The 22394-nt window shown below is 39.3% G+C and overlaps 1 pseudogene across 1 annotated transcript; it reads left to right on the top strand.

Annotated features, from left to right (window-relative positions):
- The first annotated feature begins 15699 nt into the window (after positions 1 to 15699).
- On the top strand, positions 15700 to 21331 carry LOC311187961 (patched domain-containing protein 3-like; annotated as a pseudogene). The gene is made up of 2 exons: positions 15700 to 16130; positions 19890 to 21331. The product of its transcript is annotated as a patched domain-containing protein 3-like (transcript).
- Positions 21332 to 22394: the final 1063 nt, after the last annotated feature.

The following is a 22394-nucleotide window of genomic DNA, read 5'->3' as shown; positions in this document are numbered from 1 at the left end:
GGGCACAGCACCGGGTGAACACGGAGCAGACACAGCACCCAGCTTGAATAAGAGCCCCTGTGTTGAGGTGCTCACCCTGGTAACCCTCCTACCCCCATTTCTCACAGAGAACCACTGGGAAAAAGCACAGGTCAGCAAGTACGGATCTCTGGTGCCACCTGGTGACCAGAACAAAATCACCAACTAGTTGATTCCTTGTTGGAACAGTAAATACAGAGAGAGGGAACTGTAAGGGACAGTGCCCAGCAACACAGCATCAACACCCTGGTGGAGTTTAGGCCTACCAGTGCTGGTCTCAGTCTGGTAAACAGTTTTTAGAACCCATAAAGGAGCACTCCAGAGAGACACCTGCCAACACCAGTGGCACAACGTCCCAACACATAGAACTAATTAGAAAGCAAACAACCGGGAGAAGAAAACATATAAATAACCAAGTAAGCCCGCAGGAGAACACACCACAAAAAGAAATAAGGTCACCGGAGCTCAACAATGACATGGAAGAACTCGGCCTATCAGATAGAGAATTAATGATCATCATGGTTAAAAAGCAGAAAGAAAACAAAAAGGGAAAAAAATGAGTTGAGACAAATAATCACTGAACTTAAGAATGAAATTGAGATATTAAGAAAAGAAAGAAAAGAAATGCAGGAGATTAAAAGATTACTAGAGGAGCTAAAGAATTCTGGGGAAAGCAATGAAAACAGAATCAATGAAATGGAAGAACAGATCAGTGGTATTGAAGATACAGAAATAAAAAGAGCCAAAAGAGAAAAGGAGAGAGAAGTGCAAATGAAGCAGTATGAGGAGACTCTTAGACAATTACCAGGCTCCATGAAGAGAGGAAATGTAAGAGTCCTGAATAGGAAGTCCTTCCTGAATAGGAAGGCAAAGAGAAAGACAAAGGAACTGAAAAATTATTCAAGAAGATAATTGAAGAAAACTTCCCAAGCATGAAAAAGGAGATGAGTGTAGACATACAAGAAGTGAGAAGAACTCTCAATTATCACAATGAAAAGAAAACTACAGCAAGACACCAAATAGTAAAGATTCCAAGAGTCCAAGACAATGAAAAAATAATGAAACTGGCAAGGGGGGAAAAACAGATGACTTCTAAGGGAAAATCAATCAGGTTAACTTCAGATTTCTCTGAAAAAAATTATGGGCAAGAAGAGGATGGAGTAACATATTCAGCAAACTTCAAGACAGCAAATGCCAACCAAGAATACTTTACCCTGCAAAGCTCTCCTTCCTCTATAAAGAAAAAAAAATATATATGGACCTTCTCAGACAAACAGAAACTCCAGAAAGTCATTACAACTAAACCCCCCACTCCAAAAAATTCTACAAGAAGTCCTAAAGCCAAAACCAACAGAGGAATGAACAAGAAGAACAGAATAAAGCAAGGAATGAAATCACAAAAAAGACAAACAAAATGACAAACACAGATGCCAACATACCAATATTAACTCTAAATGTAAATGGATTAAACTCATCAATAAAAAGACACAAAGTAGCAAGCTGGATTCAAAAACAAAATCCGACCTTCTGCTGTCTCCAGGAAACACATTTAGCCACAAAAGGTAAACATAGATCGGCCTCCCCTGTGGCGCAGCGGTTGAGCGTTGGGTTGAGAAGATGCCCGCAACCTTTGCAGCACGGTTCGATCCCGGCTGCCCCCCTGCCACCAGAAGAGGGTCCCACATGGCACGCAGACTTCTCCTGCTGCCCACTGCTCCCCTCAGCAGTGTACTTCGGTCCTTCTGCCTGCTCTGCTCCCCGCTCTGGCTCTGGTGAATTCTCTCACCCTCTGCGCTTCTGACTGTACCCAGTGCTTGTATAAAAAAAAAATAAATCTTTAAAAAAAATAAAAAAATAAATAAACATAGATCGAAAGTAAAAGGTTGGAAACAATCCTACAAGCAAATGGACCAAAAAAGAAGGCATGAAGAGCCATACTTATATCAGATGAAATAGACTTCAAATTAAAAGAGGTATAAAGAGACATAGATGGACACTACATTATGATCAAGGGGACAATACATCAGGAAGATACAACACTTGTCCACATATACTCACTAAATGAAGGGGCACCAAAATATATTAGACAATTATTACCAGCTCTGAAAACAGACATTAAAGAAAATACATATATACTGGGAGACTTCAACACCCCACTCTCACCAATGGACAGATCAACGAATAAACAGACAAAAAAAATAAACAAAACCACTAGAGCCCTAAATAAATACATAGAACTCATGAACTTAACAGACATCTATAGGACACTGCACCCAAAAAAATACGGGTACACATTTTTCTCAAGTGCACATGGATCATTCTCCAGAATCGATCACATACTGGGCCACAAGAAAAACATCTACAGATACATGAGGATCAAAATCATTCCAATTCTCTTCTCCGATCATAAAGGCATCAAACTAGAAATAAATCATGATAAGGAAAACAAGGAACCCTCCCACTTCATGGAGATTGAAATCCACACTAGTGGAAGAACACTGGACTAATGAGGGGATCAAGGAAGAGATTAAAAAAATATGTTGAGTTGAAAGACAAGGAGGATACCACTTTCCAGAACTTATGGGATGGAGCAAAAGTAGTAATAAGAGGAAAATATATAGCAATACAGGCTCACATCAACAAGCAAGAAAGAACTCAAAGAAACAACCAAATCTCACATCTCAAAGAGCTAGAAAAAGAACAACAAAAAACCCTACAGCCAGTAGGTGAATGGAAATAATAAAAATTAAAGCAGAAATAAATGAATTGGGAATTAAAAAAAAACAATCCAAAAGATTAATGAAACCAAAAGTTGGTTCTTTGAAAAAATAAAACAAAATAGACAAACCTCTAGCCAGGCTCACAAAGAAAAAATGGGAGAAAACACATGTAAATAGGATTACAAATGAAAGAGGAGAAATCACCACAGACTCAGTAGAAATCAAAAGAATAATCAGATTACTATGAACACTTATGTATGCAAAAATTTCAACAACCTAGAAGAGATGGACAAATTCCTAGAACGATATAATCATCCAAAGCTGGACAAAGAAGAAATAGAACAACTAAACAGACCAATTACAAGCATAAAAATTGAGGCAGTAATCAAAGCACTCCCCAAAAGCAAAAGCCCAGGCCAGACGGCTTCACAAATGAATTCTACCAAACGCTCACAAAGAGTTTGTCCTACATAAAATCTTTCAAAAAATTGAAAAAGAAGGAATACTACCAAATACATTCTACAAAGCCAATATTACACTAATACTAAAACCAAACAAAGACAGCACAAAAAAAGAAAACTACAGGCCAGTCTCCCTAATGAACGCTGATGCAAAAATCCTCAACAATCTCCTTGTCAACAGAATCCAACAATGCATCAAAGGGACAGTACACCACGATCAAGTGGGATTCATCCCAGGGGCACAAGGATGGTTCAACATACGAAAATCAGTAAGTGTAATCCAACACAACAATAAAAAGAAAAATAAAAAACATATGATCATATCAATAGATGCTGAGAAAGCATTGGACAAGTCCAACATCCATTTATGAGGAAGGCCCTTGAAGTTCTCGGGATAGAAGGAACATACCTTAACTTGATAAAAGCCATATGCAATAAACCCACTGCCAATATTATTCTCAATGGCGAAAAGCTGAAGGCCTTTCCTCTAAGATCAGGGATAAGACAAGGATGTCCTCTCTCACCACTGCTCTTCAATATAATACTGGAGGTCCTAGCCAGGGCAATAAGACAAGAGAAAGACATACAAGGATTCCAAATAGGCAAGGAAGAAGTCAAACAATCACTATTTGCAGAAAATATGATAATATACATAGAGAACCCTAAAAACTCCTCAGAAAAACTTCTCAAAGTAATCAATCAGTTCAGTAGAGTAGCAGGATACAAAATCAACACGCAAAAATTAGTAGCCTTCCTATACACAAACAATCAATCGGAAGAAGAAGAAATCAAGAAAACCATCCCTTTTATAATTGAAACAAAAAAAATCAAATATTTGGGAATACACCTGACAAAAGAGGTGAGAGACCTATACAAAGAAAATTATAAAACACTGTTAAAAGAAATTGAAGACGACACAAATAAATGGAAAGACATCCCCTGCTCATGGATTGGAAGAATCAACATTATTAAAATGGCCATCCTCCCAAAAGCAATATACATATTCACTGCTATTCCAATAAAAATCTCAATGACATTCTTCAAAGAAATAGAACAAATACTGATGAAATCCATATGGAACCACAAAACACCATGGATAGCCAAAGCCCTACTGATGAAAACAAAGGAAAAAGGAGGTATCACACTTCCAAACTTCAAGCTATACTACAAAGCCATAATAATTAAAACAGTTTGGTATTGAAACAAAAACAGACACCCAGACCAATGGAACTGAATAGAGAGCCCAAAAGTAAAACCACACTTATATGGACAACTAATCTTTGACAAAGGAGCAAAGACTATGCAGTGGAACACAGACCGTTTGCAGCGCTATACCTCCACATGCAAAAAAAAAATGAAACTAGACCACTACCTCTCACCGTGCACAAAAATCAACTCAAAATGGATAAAAGAACTGGACATAAGACCTGAAACCATAAAATACATAGATGGAAATATAGGTAAAACACTACAAGACATACATCTCAGAAACTTCTTTATTTTTTTATGATTTTATTTATATTTTATTTGTATATTCCCCATACAATTGCAGCCCCTTATTTTGAGCCCAATCCCTCTGCTCCCCGCCCCCATCCCCCATAGAGTGTCTCTGGTTTATAGTTTATTGTTGATTTTGATTTTCACTTTCTTATACTTATTCTTTTTCCTGGTCCCTTATTTAAGTTTTCTAGATTCCTGCTATGAGTGAGACCATCCTGTATTTTTCTTTTTCTTTCTTGCTTATTTCGCTGAGCATGATCCCTTCCAGCTCCATCCATGTTGCAGCAAATTGCGTGTGTTTATCTTTTTCGAATGCTGAGTAATATTCCATGGTGTATATGCACCACATCTTCTTGATCCAGTCATCTATTTTTGGGCATTTGGGTTGTTTCCAAAGCTTAGCTATTGTAAACAGTGCTGCTAAAAACACCCAAAGCAGTGATAGTGAAGGCAAAGATACACACCTGGGATTACATCAAACTGAAAAGCTTCTGCACAGCAAAAGAGACATTAACCAAAACAGAGAGACACCCCACTAACTGGGAAAATATCTTTGCACTCCATCCAACTGATAAGGGACTGATCACAATAATATACAAGGAACTCACATGGTTCAACAAAAACAAAATAAACAATCCAGTCAAGAAATAGGCAGAAGAAATCAAAAGACATTTCTCCAAAGTGGAAATGCAAATGGCCAACAGGCATATGGAAAAATGTCCAACATCCCTGATAATCAGGGAAATGCAAATCAAAGCCACACTGAGGTACCACCTTACACCAGTAAGAATGGCACATATCAAAAAAACAAGCAACAGCAAATGTTGGCAAGGATGTGGTGAAAAAGGAACTCTTCTACATTGCTGGTGGGAGTGCAAACTGGTCCAATCATTGTGGAAAGCCGTCTGGAGGTTCCTCAGTCTACTAAAAATGGAGCTACCATATGATCCGGCAATTCCACTCCTAGGGATCTACCCAAAGGACACAAAAACAGTGATTCAAAAGAGCACCTGTATGCCTATGTTTATTGCAGCACTATTTACAATAGGTAAAACCTGGAAACAACCCAAATGCCCAGAAATAGATGACTGGATCAGGGAGAGGTGGTATATATACACGATGGAATATTACTCAGCAATCAAAAAGATAAACTCATGCCATTCGCAGCAATGTGGATGGAGCTAGAAGGAATTATCCTCAGTGAAATAAGCCAGAAGGAAAAAGAAAAATATTGGATGGCTTCACGTATAACAGGGATATAGGGGGACCAAATAAGACATCAGTGTAAAAAAATAATAACAACAGTACAAAACACAACAAGGCAAAAACAGACAATTATAAACCAGAGACATACTGCAGGGGAGGAGGAGGGAGAGGGGTGAGAGGGAGGGAGGGAGGAGCACAGGGGACTGTGGTGATGGTGCATGGGTGCCTTAGGGAAGTAAATTCTATGGGGACTCAATCTTAGGGGGTGAGGGGAAGCAAATATTGTCCAAAAATGTAAAAAAATGATAAATGTTAAAATAAAAAAAAAATCTGGAAATAAAGAGAATGCATCAGTAAATCTTCAACCTTCTCCTTTTTAGACTGTTGGAAGTGCCCAGTACCTTATGTAACCAGGTTTCTCTCACCCGTTGTTCTCAGTTGAAATTATCAGCTGAAACATTAATATAACGTGGAAGCCCTGGGCACACAGAGGGCTAGAGCAAGAGGGCCTGTGAGAACCAGTGAGGCTGAGAACGAATGGAAACAAAGACCATGTGACCAAGAATACTGCACCATGGTGGCAAAGGACACATGCACTTGTGAAGTCAGCAGTAAAGCTGTGGGCGTGGCCCTGAGAGCCATTCCCCACAGGGTGTGAAGGACACGTGTGTGGGGAGCCCTAGACCCGAGGGGCCGGTGCCAATAATTTGACAAGTTTTCAACCGAAACTTCAAATCACATTAGGATAAAGTCTTCTCTAATTTACATATTCCTGTACTTTAAAGAGTGTTTCCTTTTCTAATATTCATAGTTGTCTTTGTAAGTCATTCCCATTTTTTAATTATTTGAAATGGATGCTCAGACTGCCAACATAAATGCTAACTTTTCAGATATTGCTCCTCCTTGTCACACCAAGAATGGAGAACTCTCTCTCTGTCACTTCCTTAAGCCCCATAGGAAGATCAACAAGGTAGAAATTATGCTTAAAAGTCAGGTTTCTTACCTGATAGCTTGTTAGAGCTGAGTGAGAGCCCATGTTTCCATAGCTCTACCAGCATATGCATGCAGCTGGCTGTCCCAAAATAGGGTAGAAAATGTCATTTGGAGTTTATAATAAACCAGACTGGATTCTTTCAAAGTTAAAGCTGATCCAGTTTACATAGTGGGGAAAAAAAGCTGCTCATGGAGCCTGTTTTTCCCAAGAAAAGTACAGTCATTATGGCATTACAATTGGTTTGAGTTTTCAGAAAGAACCTTTGGAAATCAGGAAATCTATGATGTATGTAAGTGAACTCAGCAAGATGCTGTTGCGCTCAGCACCTGGCACGAAGCACTTCCTCACGCAGGACACGCCTGTCTCCACAGAGCCAGCCACCTCCTGGGAGCTCCCACAGCACACGCACAGCCCCTGGGGAGATGAAAGCTAATGAGAGTCAAGAATAAAGTCAACACCACATAGAAAGTTTTCTTCATCAGCACAACTATGTGACCACTCACCAGGATGAATGAGCAGCCCCACTTTGAGTACAAAGAGTTTTGTACTAAGATTTCTGTCAAATGCCCTAATTTCAGGCTTCAGCGCCACAAGTGCATACAGTGAATTAAGGGAGATCCAGTCAAATCTCTTGGTAAAGAGAGAGAGGGAAAGAAGAAGGCAGAAAGAATAGAGAGGCGGGGCCAGGGGTGGGGGGAGAGGGAGAAACATACAGAGATTGACTTTCCATCTGGAAGTTAACCCACCCACCCTAGAGTTCGCCCATGGAAATGAATGGCTCCAAGAAGCAGAATGCTGGAGAAACAATGGGTCAAGCATGCAGTTACCTCCATGAGCCTCTCCTCCTAAGTTGAAGATCTCGATACTTATGTCTAGTCTTTGCCGATAGCTATTAGACTCTGCATTTTCACTGCATTTATTTAGTAGAATATATCATCGCATCAGGAACATTGGCTTGGTGCCATGTCATAGCCCTGATATTTCCCTGGGAAGATGTATGGGCATGATTTATCACCTAGGACCTTTCAGGGATACCCACTTTTTTCTGTTGCATTTTAGTTGTAATTATTGGAGGATGCAAGCCTGGCTTCTTCTTTCTGCTGCCACCTTGCTGGACTTCTACTCACAAATCCCTATTTACTGCAGTGATCGTGGTTTTATAGTCTGAGTCCATACTTAAGGGAAGATTCTAACCAAACCTTCCTAATCCTTGTAATCTTGAAAAAGTTAAAAACAGGAATGTGCTAAACTTTGAAAAATAAGAAATTGATGCCATCTTGTGGTTATGAAGTAATTTTTTTTATCTTTTTTTATTAAAGAATCATTGTCAAAATCAGAACTACCTTAAACAATTTCCCCGTGTTCCTGAACACTCAAAAGTCACTTTCTCTTTTAGAATATTGCTAATGCGTAGATACTTTTTTCCAAATAACAATCAGACTTGTTATTTCAACCAGGTAGTGCCAGTTTCCCGAAAAAAAAAAAATCATTTTTATGATTATACTTGATTTTTTTTTAATCAGGCGGATCGTAATTCTGAATGCTAGGGTAATGCATTCATGGAAAAAGATTCTAAAACATTTTCCAGGCATTCACATGATAATCAACAAATGTCTTTGAGAGATGGTCCAAAGCACTGGAAACAGCAGTGACTTGATTTTTGAGTCTTTGAAAGTGTCGATTGACTTCCAGAAAGCATAGGGTTATAGGAAGGTTGTTCTTCTTCCAAGGAACTTATTGATCACAGAAATAAGATTGATCAATTCTTATTGATCAAGAAATAGCATGATCCAAGATGTCATACCAATTCCCACATTTTATAGACTAGACTGGAGGAATATGCCAAGAACTGCCTGATGAGTATTCTTATGAAGGCAAAATGGAAACAAGGATTGGTGCCGTCCTTCCTCTGCATTGTACAGTCTGGGCAGGTCAATTCCTGATATTAAAGGGATTTCCCCACAAGTAATCATGTTTCAGTGACATGCACTTAAACTAGCAGATAGGGCCTCTTAGTCTAACACGATGTGGTATTTTTAGTTAAGCTTAGTAATGTACTTAATATTTACTAGGGATTATATACATAAATATGCATAAATAAATGAATTTGTACTACTTATTAACAGGAGGGATGAAAATACTAGAGAACTTGAAGGATAAATGTGGAGTTGGCCACAGCAAAGTGAAAAGGAAAAAGAGAAAAAAATGAGTTGAGGAGGGGAGAGATAAAGACCAAGAAGGTATTACATAGGCACAGGCTTTGAGCGCCACAGGTGATGGCAGAAGGTTCAAGAGATCTACCTGACCTAATACCTCACCACATGAGGGTGCAGGAGGCACCACCAGTGGCGCAGCAGTTGAGCGCTGGGTTGCAAAGCTGCCCGCAGCTTCTGCAGCAACGGCTTGATCCCTGGCCATCGGGCAAGTGTCCCACATGGCGCACAGACCTCTCCTGCCACCCACTGCTCCCCTCAGCAGTGTACCTCTTCACTCGTCCTGCTCTGCTCTCCCCTCTGGCTCTGGTGAATTCTCTCACCCTCCCGAGCTTCTGACTTTACCCAGTGCTTGTATAAATAAACAACAACAACAATAAAATACATGTACTGAGTGGGGTGAAAAAATAATCACAAAAGCCAGTATTTGCTGCATACTCACCACACGCTGGGTAGAATGCTATGATCTGATTGTACAGTATTTCATCTAATGCTCTTTGAGAAGAGAAAAAAAAATAGGGGAACGTCCAATACTTTACAATTGGATCTCTAGATGGGGATTTTTCATAGATTTTTCCCCCCTTCAACTATAAATATCTAGATACACTTTTTAACCTGTGTGGCATTCTTCTCAGCAATACCTTTCATGATGCCCATTCATTGACTAAACAAGTATGCCAGGCATTTATTTATTTTTTTGAGAGGATGAAACATTAAGAAACAAAATGCTATGTAGACACAGATTCTTGATGTCACTCTAAAAAGTGAGTTGTCAACTAAAAAAATGGCTGAAATCAGGATTATATCTTCTGTGCTGAAGCTAGAAACAGGACAACTCTTATACTCCAAACCTTGCAGCAAATTAAATGCAGGAATGGAAAAGTGACTTCCTTTCTAGAGATGAGCATGCAAAAATAACAGCAGTGGTGGGGGGGAGCTCGAAGACCCTACTTAACTGTAGGCAGTTCAAGGGCCAGAAAATACCTTGTTTGTGCTGAAGATTGTGAAATTATGTGTTTTTTTCATAGGTCATGGATTAAAAATGATGCTAGTTAAGTGTCAATGAACTATTTTTACTCTTTGAATATGAAATGTACAAATCTCCAGGGTGATGGTGGCAGTGGTGCCTCCTGCACCCTCATGTGGTGAGGTATTAGGTCAGGTAGAACTCTTGAACCTTCTGCCATCACCTGTTTAACCTCTTAGTGCATTTCATAACCTCCCAATGCAGGTAACTCAACTTATGTGACCTGACATAATTAATAATCAATAAAATATGAACTAGACACACATAGAAATACTATACACATTTTCATGACGCAAAAATATTTTAATATTCCTTTTGATTTAATTTTAATATTCCTTTAATAAAATGTAAGAAACAATTACAGTGTTATGTAAACAGCCCAGGGGAAAATTTTTCATTATTTAGCATTCAGATCATATAATTTTTCTTCAAAATCTGTACATATTCTTGTGATGTTTTCCAAAGCAGATCTTGATTTGAACATCAGTAGATCCTAGAGGAGAAGCTCGATAGGATACAGACTCAAATTCAGCAGCAGCGAGAAAAAAGAAAACAAGCCCAAAGAATGATATATTTTTTTAATATTTTATTTTATATAATTCTTACATCATTTTTCATCTTTGTACAATGTATGCATTTTCATTTGGGTTATATTCCCCATACAATTGCACCCCCCCTTATTTTGATCCTAGTCCTTCCTCTCCACACCCCCAAAGTGTGTCTCTGGTTTATAGTTGCTTGTTGATTTTTTTTTATTATTATATCTTTTTTTATTTTTTTATTTTTTAAATAATAAATTTTATTTTTATATTCCCCACACAATTGCAACCAAACCACTCTGACCCCAATCCCTCCCCTCCCGCCCCCCACCCCCCAAAAAGCATCTCTGGTTCATAGATTTTTGTTGATTTTGATTTTCACTTTCTTATAGTTATTCATTTTCCTGGTCCCTTATTTAAGTTTTCTAGATTCCTGCTATGAGTGAGACCATCTGGTATTTTTCTTTTTCTTTCTGGCTTATTTCACTAAGCATGATCCCTTCCAGCTCCATCCATGTTGCTGAAAATTGCATGTGTTTATCTTTTTTGAATGCTGAGTAATATTACATGGTGTATATGTACCACATCTTCTTGATCCAGTCATCTATTTTTGGGCATTTGGGTTGTTTCCAAAGCTTAGCTATTGTAAATAGCGCTGCCATAAACATAGGGGTGCAGGTGTTCTTTGGAATTGATGTTTCTGTGTCCTTTGGGTAAATACCTAGGAGTGGAATTGCTGGATCATATGGAAGCTCTATGTTTAGTAGGTCCAGAAATCTCCACACAGCTCTCCATAGTGGTTGGACCAGTTTGCACTCCCACCAACAGTGCAAAAGAGTTCCTTTTTCTCCACACCCTCGCCAACATTTGTTGTTGCTAGTTTTTTTAGTATGTGCCATTCTCACTGGTGTAAGATGGCATCTGATTGTAGTTTTGATTTGCATTTCCCTGATTACAAGTGATGTTGAACATTTTTTCATATGCCTGTTGGCCATTTGCATTTCCTCTTCAGAGAAGTTTCTTTTTAGCTCTTCTGCCCATTTTTTGACTGGATTATTTTCTTTGTTGTTGTTGAGTCTCATCAGCTCTTTGCAGATTTTTGTGATCAGTCCTTTATCATTAGTGTTGTGTGCAAAAAGGTTCTCCCAGTTGGTGGGGTTTCTCTTTGTTTTGGTTATTGTCTCTTTTGCTGTGCAGAAGCTCTTTAATTTGATGTCGTCCCAGCTGTTGATTTTTGCCTTCACTATCACTGCTTTGGGTAATGTGTCTGTAAAGATGTCTTTGATGTGAATATCATGTAGTGTTTCGCCTATATTTCCTTCTATGTATTTTATGGTTTCAGGTTTATGTCTAGTTCTTTAATCCATTTTGAGTTGATTTTTGTATATGGTGTGAGGTAGTGGTCAAGCTTCATTCTTTTGCATGTAGCGACCCAGTTTTCCCAGCACCATTTATTGAACAAACTTTCTTTGCTCCAATGCATAGTCTTTGCTCCTTTGTCAAAGATTAGTTGACCATAAATCTGTGGGTTTATTACTGGATTTTCTATTTGATTCCTTTGGTCTGTATGTCTGTTCTTGTTCCAATACCATGCAGTTTTTATGATTATGGCTTTGTAGTATAGTTTGAAGTCTGGGAATGTGATGCCTACATTCCCTTCTTTTTTTTTTCTGGAGAGCTTTGGCTATTCGGGGTTTTTGGTGATTCCATATGAATTTCATCAATAATTGTTCTATTTCTTTGAAGAATGACATTGAAATTTTGATTGGAACAGCATTGACTCTGTATATTTCTTTTGGTAGGATGGCCATTTTAATAATGTTTATTCTTCCAATCCATGAGCAGAGGATGTTTTTCCATTTCTTTGTGTCTTCTTCTATTTCTTTTAACAGTGTTTTATAGTTTTCTTTGTATAGGTCCTTTACCTCTTTTGTTAGATTTATTCCCAAATATTTGATTTTTTTTTGTTTCGATAATAAAAGGGATGCTTTTTTTATTTCTTCTTCTTCAGATTTATTGTTTGTGTATAGGAAGGCTACTGACTTTTGCATGTTGATTTTGCATCCTGCCACTTTACTGAACTGATTGATGAGTTGAATTAGTTTTTCTGTGGAGTTTTTGGGGTACTCTATGTATATTATCATATCATCTGCAAATAGTGATAGTTTGACTTCTTCTTTTCCTATTTGGATTCCTTGGATGTCTTTCTCTTGTCTTATTGCTCTGGCTAAGACTTCCAGTATTATATTGAAAAGCAGTGGTGAGAGTGGATATCCTTGTCTTGTTCCAGATCTTAATGGAATTGCTTTCAGCTTTTCACCATTGAGAATGATGCTGGCTGTTGGCTTGTCATAGATGGCCTTTATGATGTTGAGGTATGTTCCTTGTATCCCAAGAATTTCAAGGGCTTTTATCATGAATGGGTGTTGCACTTTGTCGAAAGCTTTCTCAGAATCTATTGGTATTATCATATGGTTTTTTATATTTCTTTTTGTTGATGTGTTGGATAACGTTGATTGATTTTCGGATGTTAAACCATCCTTGTGTCCCTGGAATGAATCCTACTTGGTCGTGGTGAATTATCTTATGGATACATTGTTGGATTCTGATAGCTAAAATTTGATTGAGGATTTTTGCATCAGTGTTCATTAGGGAATTGGCCTGTAGTTTTCCTTTTTTTGTGTTGTCCTTGTTCGGTTTTGGTATTAGTGTAATGTTAGCTTCATAGAATGTGTTTGGTACTGTCCCTTCCTTCTCAATTTTTTTGAAGAGTTTCTGAAGGATAGGCACTAATTGGTCTCTGAATGTTTGGTAGAATTCATTTGTAAATCCATCAGGTCCTGGGCTTTTGTTTTTGGGGAGGTTTTTGATTACCATTTCAATTTTGCTGCTTGTAATTGGTCTGTTTAGGTGTTCTATTTATTCTTTATCTAGCTTTGGGTGATTGTAGAGTTGTAGGAATTTGACCATCTCCTCTAGATTGTTGAACTTGTTTCCATATAACTGTTCATAGGAGTTACTGATTATTCTTTTGATTTCTGCTGTGTCCGTTGTGATTTCTCCTTTTTCATTTATGATCCTGTTTATTTGTGCTTTCTCCCTTTTTTCCTTTGTGACCCTGGCTAGGGGTTTGTGTATTTTATTGATTTTTTCAAAGAACCAGCTCTTGGTTTCATTGATCTTTTGGATTATTTTTTTAATTTCAATTTCATTTATTTCTGCTTTGGTTTTTATTATTTCTTTTCTTCTACTGGTTTTGGTTTTTTTTTGTTGTTGTTCTTTTTCTAGATCTTTGAGCTTCGAGATTAGGTTGTTTCTTTGAGTTATTTCTTGTTTCTTGATGTGAGCTTCTATTGCTATATATTTTCCTCTTATTACTGCTTTTGCTGCATCTCATACATTTAGGATATTGGTGTTCTCCTTGTCATTCAATTCCAAGAATTTTTTAATTTCTTCTTTGATCTCCTCATAAGTCCAGTGGTCTTCCAGTAGTGTGGTTTTTAATTTCCATGAGGTAGGAAAGTTCCTTGCCTTCTTTTTATGGTTTATTTCTAGTTTGATGCCTTCATGGTCAGAAAAGATGGTTGGTATGATTTCAGTCTTGGTGTATCTGTTGATGTTTGTCTTGTGCCCCAGTATGTGATCGATCCTGGAGAATGATCTGTGTGTGCTTGAGAAAAATGTGTACTCCATTTTTTGGGGGTTTTGTGTCCTATAGATGTCTGTCAAGCCCAAATGCTCTAGGTCCTTTTTAGAGCTTTGGTTTCTTTACTTATTTTTTGTCTTGTTGATCTATCCATTTTTGATAGTGGTGTGTTGAATTCTCCCACTACTTATGTGCTTTCTCTGATGTGTTTTCAGAGAGGACAACAGTTGTCTGATATAGTTTGGTGAGTATATGTTAATTAGTGTTGTTTCTTCTTGAAGTATTGTCCTCTTGATCATATTGTAGTGACCATTGGGGTCTCTTTTTATTTTTTTGAGTTTGAAATCTGTTTTTTCTGATATAAATATAGCTGTTCCTGCTTTCTTTTTTGGTCCATTTGCTTGTAGGATTGTTTCCCATCCTTTAACTTTGAGTCTATTTTTATCTTTTGTAGCTAAATGTGTTTCCTGGAGACAGCAAAAGGTTGGGTTTTGTTTCTTAATCCAGGCTGCAACTCTGTGTCTTTTTATTGAAGAGTTTAGTCCATTGACATTTAGAGTTAATATTGATGTTAGCATCTGTATTTGCCATTGTGTTTGTCTTTCCTTTGATTTTATTTATTTATTCTTTTAATAACTTTTTTTTTTTTTTGGCCTTCTTTCGCTGTTATTTGTCCCTCTGAGGTTTTGGATTTGGGATTCCTCGTAGTAGTTTTTGGAGTGGGGGTTTAGTCGTAATGAAATTCCAGAGTTTCTGTTTGTCTGGGAAGGTCCTTATTCTTTTACAGTCTCTTAAAGGAGAAATAGATGTTGAATGTTGGTTTTCCATAAAGTCATGGTTGAAAGGAGGAGGGGGTGCTGGCCTGTTGCCTTCAAGGCCTGTGGACCTTTGGCTTCCCCGGGAGCGAGGCCGCCTCCATCCTGGCTGCATTCACTGTGTCCAGCCCGTGGTCATCGTCGGGGTCAAGGGCTCGCCTTCGTGTGTGCTCACACCTCTGTCTCCTGCCTTCAGTCTCTGCAAGCCTGTCGGGGCATCGCCCCTGGCCTTCAGCGCTTTGCTGGTGGCCTTCCGCCCGACCCCTGGGCGTCTGCCACTGGCCTGCGCCCCGGCTCCACCCACTCCCAAAGACCACCGGCCCCTCCTGCCTGGGCCTCCTGCCTGCCAGCCCAGCTGACCACTGCTCCCCCTCCCCCGCCAGTGCACCTGCTTCTCTACCAGGGACCCCACCGCCCCCAAACACGCGCTTGCCCGCAGGCACACACAAATCCTCATGCGCACACACAACACACGCGCACATGCACACACACATACACACACAGGGCCAGCTAGGGGCAGGCGGCCGGCACAGCCCAGCACCCCGGGCCTTGAAGCTGGCATGCAGCTCGCCACCCACCCTGCCTCCACAGGCTGGCATGGCTCGCCTCGGTACTCGGCCTCTGACAGCCCAGGCGCCGGCAGGCCTGCGTCCCCAACCTGGCCAACGGCTCCGCAGGGCCCGAATGGACGCTGGCCGCCGCAGATACAAGTGGCCCCCTCCTTGCCGGCCTGCAGTCGCTTGCCCAGGGCACGGCCTGCCCCCAGCCAGCAGACACCAGCCCCCATAGCCCTGCTGGGGCCGACCCGGGCACCCGGGACCCCGGTGGGCACTGTGGGCGGGCGCCCAGACACCGGCGGGCGGGTGGTGCCGGCCAGGCTCCAGGAGAGAAGGCTGTTTCTGGCTGTACAACTGGGGGGCCATGGGTTTCACTTTTTTGGTTCTGGGGATGGCAGTGGGCCTTGGGTGCGCCTTTGGCTGGCCACTGAGTGGTTTGTGCTGTGTATTTCTTGAGCAAGCTTTGGGATTGGGTGACTGTTTTTGGGAGTATCAGGAGTGGGTAGAGTGCTGTGGATTATGGCAGACTATAGGAAGGTGATGACAACAGCTAGGAAAACAACCCAACTGTTTCAAACACTGATGAATCTACCCATGTTGGGGTTTGCCTTACATTTGGGTAGAAAGCAGGATGATTGAATTTAAACGGGTAAATTAATCCTTGGAAACCTGGGCAGGGATGAAGGGGTGGGGGGCCACAAGCAGATGGTAAGACCTTCCCAAGAGAGTATGGCCAAATTGAACACGATTCTATGGCAAGTAGTGGTATATTGAGATTGTAGACTATTTCAAATTTGGCATTTTAGAAATGACAAAACTTATTATGCCAACTATTAGATAAATTTCTGATAAAATCTGGAAAATATTTCTCTTCTCACACAAAGTTTAACTGTACTTGTGTTTAATAGATAACATCGTTATCTTTTAGAAAGATGTGGCCTCCACCCCAAACATACAGTTTTTGAAGTGTAATCATGTCCAATTCAGCCCGACGCTGTCAAGTTATTAGAATATTCAGAAAATTAGCCATTTTGCTTCCAGGGATGCCTCAATTTGACTGACCATTGGAATCGTGTGAGGAAAATTTTAGACACAATGATTCTGCAGCTTCATTGTAAACCTACTGAATCAAGATCTGTTGATCCGGGGTCTTAGGAAATCTAAAGTTTGATCATTCTCCGATTATTTTGATAAACTGCTTCTATCAGGTTTCTTGTAGGGTTCTAGAATATCATCAGTCTCCTACAGTGTCCATTTTCATCTTTCCTTCACTTACAATTATTAACAGTTGCTTTGAGAACATCAGCACAACTAGTCAAAGTAAAGTCACTGTAGCCAACAATTTACCTTCCTACCTCAGTGTATAAAAAATTTACATTAAAAATGAGAATCTTGTAAAAGGGATTGAGACTAAACATGCCCTGTGTAGCTCTCACTAACCTTTTTACATTTGAACTTCATCTGTTTTATGTACTTATCTTAAATATTTATAAAAATTGTTTTCTAGAAGTATTGCAAAAGGAAAATATTCATCATGTTGAAATTTTTTGTAACCCAAGTGATTTAATTTTGCTCTGAAATTTGTGTGTGTGTGTTTGGACCCTAAATTAAACTCAAGGCACCAGCAGTTTGAGAAAAAGTGGAACACATCGATGGTGCAGAAACCTTTTCATAAAAAGAAAGTTTTGCTATGTGAATATGATCTGAAAAGTTATTTTCATCACATACTGTTTTAGAATCAGTAGCTCCATTTCCTTAGTTGTCTCTCCTAGTCTTCCAACTCAGTTTATTTTTCCTACAGAAGTCTAGAGAGACTTTTATCTATCATTTGTTTAAAACTGTTCACATAAAATTAAAACATAAAACCACAGGTGGCTGTCAATATTTTAAAATGTAATGTGGTTATTGTGGAGGCAAAGTACTGCATACATGCTTTCAAATGCTCTCTCTGCATTCCCATTTCTGGTGGTCCAACAGAGAAACAGAAAAGTCTTGTGTTGATCTAAAAACAGTACATTTCAAAACAATTTTTTTTTGCAAATAACAGCAACTTTTCTAGAACCCTCTTCATCAATAAAGGAGACTCTTGAAACCGTTTTAGCAGGATGCTTTCATGCATTTTATTAACCACATACTATCTCTGTTGTACAGGAACCCTTTAGGTTGCTGTTAATAGCTAGTTGGAATCAGGAAATGAGTGCAAAGATAATTGGATGTGGGTACTTTCTCAACTACAGCTGCCTGCCCTTTAGTGTTGTGTTCGATTCACACACAACTCCTTGAACACTAGTGTGGAATTAACCACCTGCTGTGCTCCAGTACATGTATTTGGTTCTGAAACACCATCAGGGAATTAGTGCTTGGCCAGCTGCATAACAAGATAGTTAAGTTAAAGCACAAAATGCCAACTTTTATTTTCCCTCTTTGAATTGGTATAGTTGGTCTGGGATAGTGCATGGGAATTAAAGGTCTCCAGGAGACAGATGTAGAATGATTGCAGGAGCGATTTCAGAACAGGTCCAAATCAAGAATGTCATGAATTGATGGAATTTGAGTATGGAAGCTGCTGCTAAAAATTCATCATTTTTCCCTCCCTATTTACAGGTTTAGCTGTATATGAAACAAAATGTTTATTGCAGTCGTTGGAGTGATTTCTGTTGCCTTGGCAGTGGTGAGTGGCTTTGGCCTCATGTTATTCGTGGGGTGTCATTTGTGACAATAGTTGTACATGCACCATTTCTAATACTAGATGAATAAAGCACATGTTAGGCTACACTATGAGTATTGGGGAGAAAGTAGATAACAGAATGAGTTTATGATAGATTAAGTAAAAGAACTGTGCTTAGATGACTACAGATCCAAAATAAGATGTGAAAAATGAAGACAAACATTAAATTGTGTTTTCAGAACTGGAAAAAATAAGGACCCCAAATGCAAAAGTAAAGACAATGACATGAGCAGGAAGTTCTCTCTCTCTCTCTGTCACACACACACACATGCACAATCCTGAAAAGGTAAAATACAAGTCACTGGAAATGTAAGGGGGGCAAATATATGACATCTCAACCAAGGGATGCAAATTAAACCAAAACTGAGATGCCTTGTTTTCTTATTAAATTAGTAAGTATTGCGAGACTGAAACTTTTGGGATGGTTGTGTGTAATGAACACTGTCTTCTACTGCTTGGAGAAGACTGTCAATTGACTCATACTTTTCTTAGTCCAATATTTGTATCAAATCAAAAGGCTTGAAAGGGGATTCAAGGTTCATGTCTTTCACCTCTCCATTCTACTTCTAGCAATTTGTCCTAATAATTGAAAACAATGCTCCAAAAATTAGAGAAAGTATGTTCATTTCTGTGTGATTGAGAATTGAAAACCATCTCCCCTGTCCACAGGAGATTGGTGAATTCAAACATAGGAAACCTCTATATTCCCACCAAGAAACAGACTAGACGGAAAACTAGTGTGCGTGTGCCTGTAAATGATGTTGTGCCTCTCAAGTCATACTGCAATGATAGACTGATGCTGTGGTGGTCAGATAGGTTCAGTAACAGAACGTTGGCTGGAAGTGTTTCTGCATTTCTGTGAAATGCCTTATGAGAGAAAATGGTCTCTCAAGTAATCGAGTGGAATCAGAAACAGATTGCTAATCCTGCTTGAACTAACACGCATCCACCAGGTTTCCTGATCTCAACACTGAGGCACCATAATTGGAGAGGAGAAGTGTGCTCTGTTGTGGACACAGAGACAACCAAGGAAAGTGTTACCTAAGCACAGATTGTGCAAGATAAATAAAATCTAAGGGACAAAGAATAAGACCTTAAGGGACAAAGGATCATTTCACTTAGATGTGGAATATAGGGAAACTAGACAAAGGGTCAGACAAAGACAAACTTTCAAAGCAACTCTTGAAAGCTGTCCTAGAGCTGAGACAGCCAGGAAGCGGGGGGGGGGGGGTGGCAAGAGGGACAGGGAGGAAAGCACAAGGACTCTGGTGGAGGACCACAGGTGCGCTGGTGCTGGGAGAGCGAAAGTGGCCAAACCTGAGGGGAGAAATCCTAGACTGTCAAAAACTCAACAAGGACGTAAAACAATGTTGCTTCATTCAAAAGAGAAAAAGGGGGAAACCTTTTGAATTGTGCTATTTACACTTTCATGGATATGAATATACATTAAGATATTTTTTAACAGGTGTTGCATTGATGACATGCTTATCATGATTTCTGCCTGGCAGAAGACAAACATCATGGACAGCGTACAACAGCGAATGTCTGACGTCTACTCCCACGTGGCGGTGTCCATCACCATCATCACTCTCACAAATGTCCGGGCATGCTTTACAGGGGTGATGACCTCCTTTAAGTCCGTGCAGTACTTTTGCATTTACACGGGAACAACCTTGCTCTTCTGTTATTTTTATAACATCACCTGTTTTGGAGCCGCTATGGCCCTAGATGGTAGGAGAGAAGTGGCCTGACTGTGCTTGTTGCAAAAGTCAGAGGGTCACCCGGACCAAAATTCTTCCTCGCTGATAATGTGCTGCTGCCTCCCATTTAGTTCTCTTTGAACTGATGAAGAATCGAGCATTCATCCAATCAACTTGTTCTTTAGAGATTATTTTGGCCCCTTTCTCACAAACACTAAGTCCAAGTTGTGATAGTGGTTTTATACCTTCTGTACATTGCATTCAGTATATATGGCTGTTTCCAAGTGCAGGAAGGTTTAGACCTTCGGCATTTGGCAAGTGACTATTCTTATATCACACCCTATTTTAACATCCATGAAGAGGATTTTTCAGATTATGGTCCCATAGTGTAGGTTATCATGACTGAAGCAGTTGACTACCGGGATAAAGACACTAGGCAAACATTGGGCAAATGTCTGACCACTTTTGAAAACAGTGACTATGTCATTCAAAATCTAACTCAGTTTTGGTTACAAGCATATATACAGTATATGGAAAACAACATCTTAGCTGTAAATGGCAGAGATAGTTTTATAAACAACATTCCTTGTTTTTTAGTGCATATTCCAATTTTTACATATGATATTAATATTTCATTATCACATGAGATTACTTTTTCCCGGGCCTTCATTCAGACCACGGGTGTTTCTTCTTCGTGCAGTAAGAAGAACATGTTATTCCAATTACAAAGTATAGCCAAAAGGTGTGAGATCCCCCTAATGGTGTATAACCTAGCATTTATCTATTTTGATCAATATTCTGCTATCTTAGAAAACACTATTGGAAGTGTCATCGTTGCATCCATAGCTATGTTCATTGTTTCTTTATTGCTAATTCCCGACTCATTGTGATCCTTTTGGGTCACTCTTTCTATTGGGTCTGTGATTGTAGGAATAACAGGTTTCATGGGATTCTGGCATGTCAACCTTGATTCCGTATCTATGATGAATCTTGTGATTTGTATAGGGTTTTCTTTTGATTTTTGTGCACATATTTCTTATGCATTTGTTTCCAGTTCTAAACCCTCAGCAAACCAAAAAGCAATTGAGGCATTGTTTTTGCTAGGTTACGCAGACCTCTCCTGTCTCACCCGCTGCTCCTCTCAGCAGTGTGTTTTGGTAGTCTGCCTGTTCTGCTCTCCCCTCTGTCTCTGGTAAATCCTCTCATCCTTCCGTGCATCTGGTCTGTACCATGGTTCTTGTATAAATAAATAAACCTGAAAAAAAAAAAAAAGAATTAACCACTGAAGCCATCAGGTGCTGGACTTTTGTTTTTTGGTAGGAGTTTGATTGCTGATTCAATCTCCTTGCTAGTAATTGATCTGTTTGGAATTTCTTTATCAGTTAAATTTGATACCTAAATGGGACTTAAATGATAATGGATATATGTTTCATTTATAGATAAACAGATACAGATAATAAAAATAAGTATTAACTAATGCTGTAAAGAAAGGAAGTGATATTCCTGGTAATTGTAGGTTTAAAACTATTTTACTTTTTATTTTTTTACCAATAGAGAATAATAATTCCATCTCTCTTATTATATAGATAATTGAAAAGGATAAATTCTTTCTTTGAAAAGGAAACGGTTTTGAGACTTCTCAAGTTCAAGATGTTCTCAAAGGGCATCTGACTGCTAAGGGTCTCATTCTCCTCACTCTGCACGGATGATGCCCTAAACATACTCTTCCTGTCCAGATCATCAATAGAGGCAAGTCAGGGATTGGCAATGATGTCACCAGGAGGAGCCACTAAAACCACGTCCTTCATTAGCCATTATAAACCCAGTAGGAAGAACTGATTCAAAGAATGCCCTCCATTAGAAGAAGGAGGTGGGTTACAGATGGGTGGTTGGCAACACTTCTGCCCTTTTTTTTTTTTTTGGTGAGAATATATATATATATATATATATATTTTAATTTAGACATCATTGTTCATTTTTAAACAATATTTGCTCCCCCCTTTCAGGTGTAGTCCCCATAGAATTTCCTTCACCAATTATGCTCAGTGAAATAAGCCAGAAGGAAAAAGAAAAATATAGGATGGTTTCACTTATAGCAGGGATATAGGGGAACCAAATAAGACATCAGTGTAAGAAAAATAACAGCAGTACAAAACCCAAAAAAGAAACATACAACTATTAATCAGAGACATCCTGCAGGGAAGGAGGAAGGACAGGGAGCAGAGGGAAGGAGGGAGGAGCACATGGGACTGGGGTGAGGGTGCACTTGC

The sequence above is a fragment of the Talpa europaea genome (genome assembly GCF_964194135.1).
Source record: "Talpa europaea genome assembly, contig: HAP1_SCAFFOLD_83, whole genome shotgun sequence".
Classification (NCBI taxonomy): domain Eukaryota; kingdom Metazoa; phylum Chordata; class Mammalia; order Eulipotyphla; family Talpidae; genus Talpa; species Talpa europaea.
The sequence above is the reverse complement of the archived record's forward strand: the minus strand, read 5'-3'. Positions and strand labels throughout refer to the sequence as shown.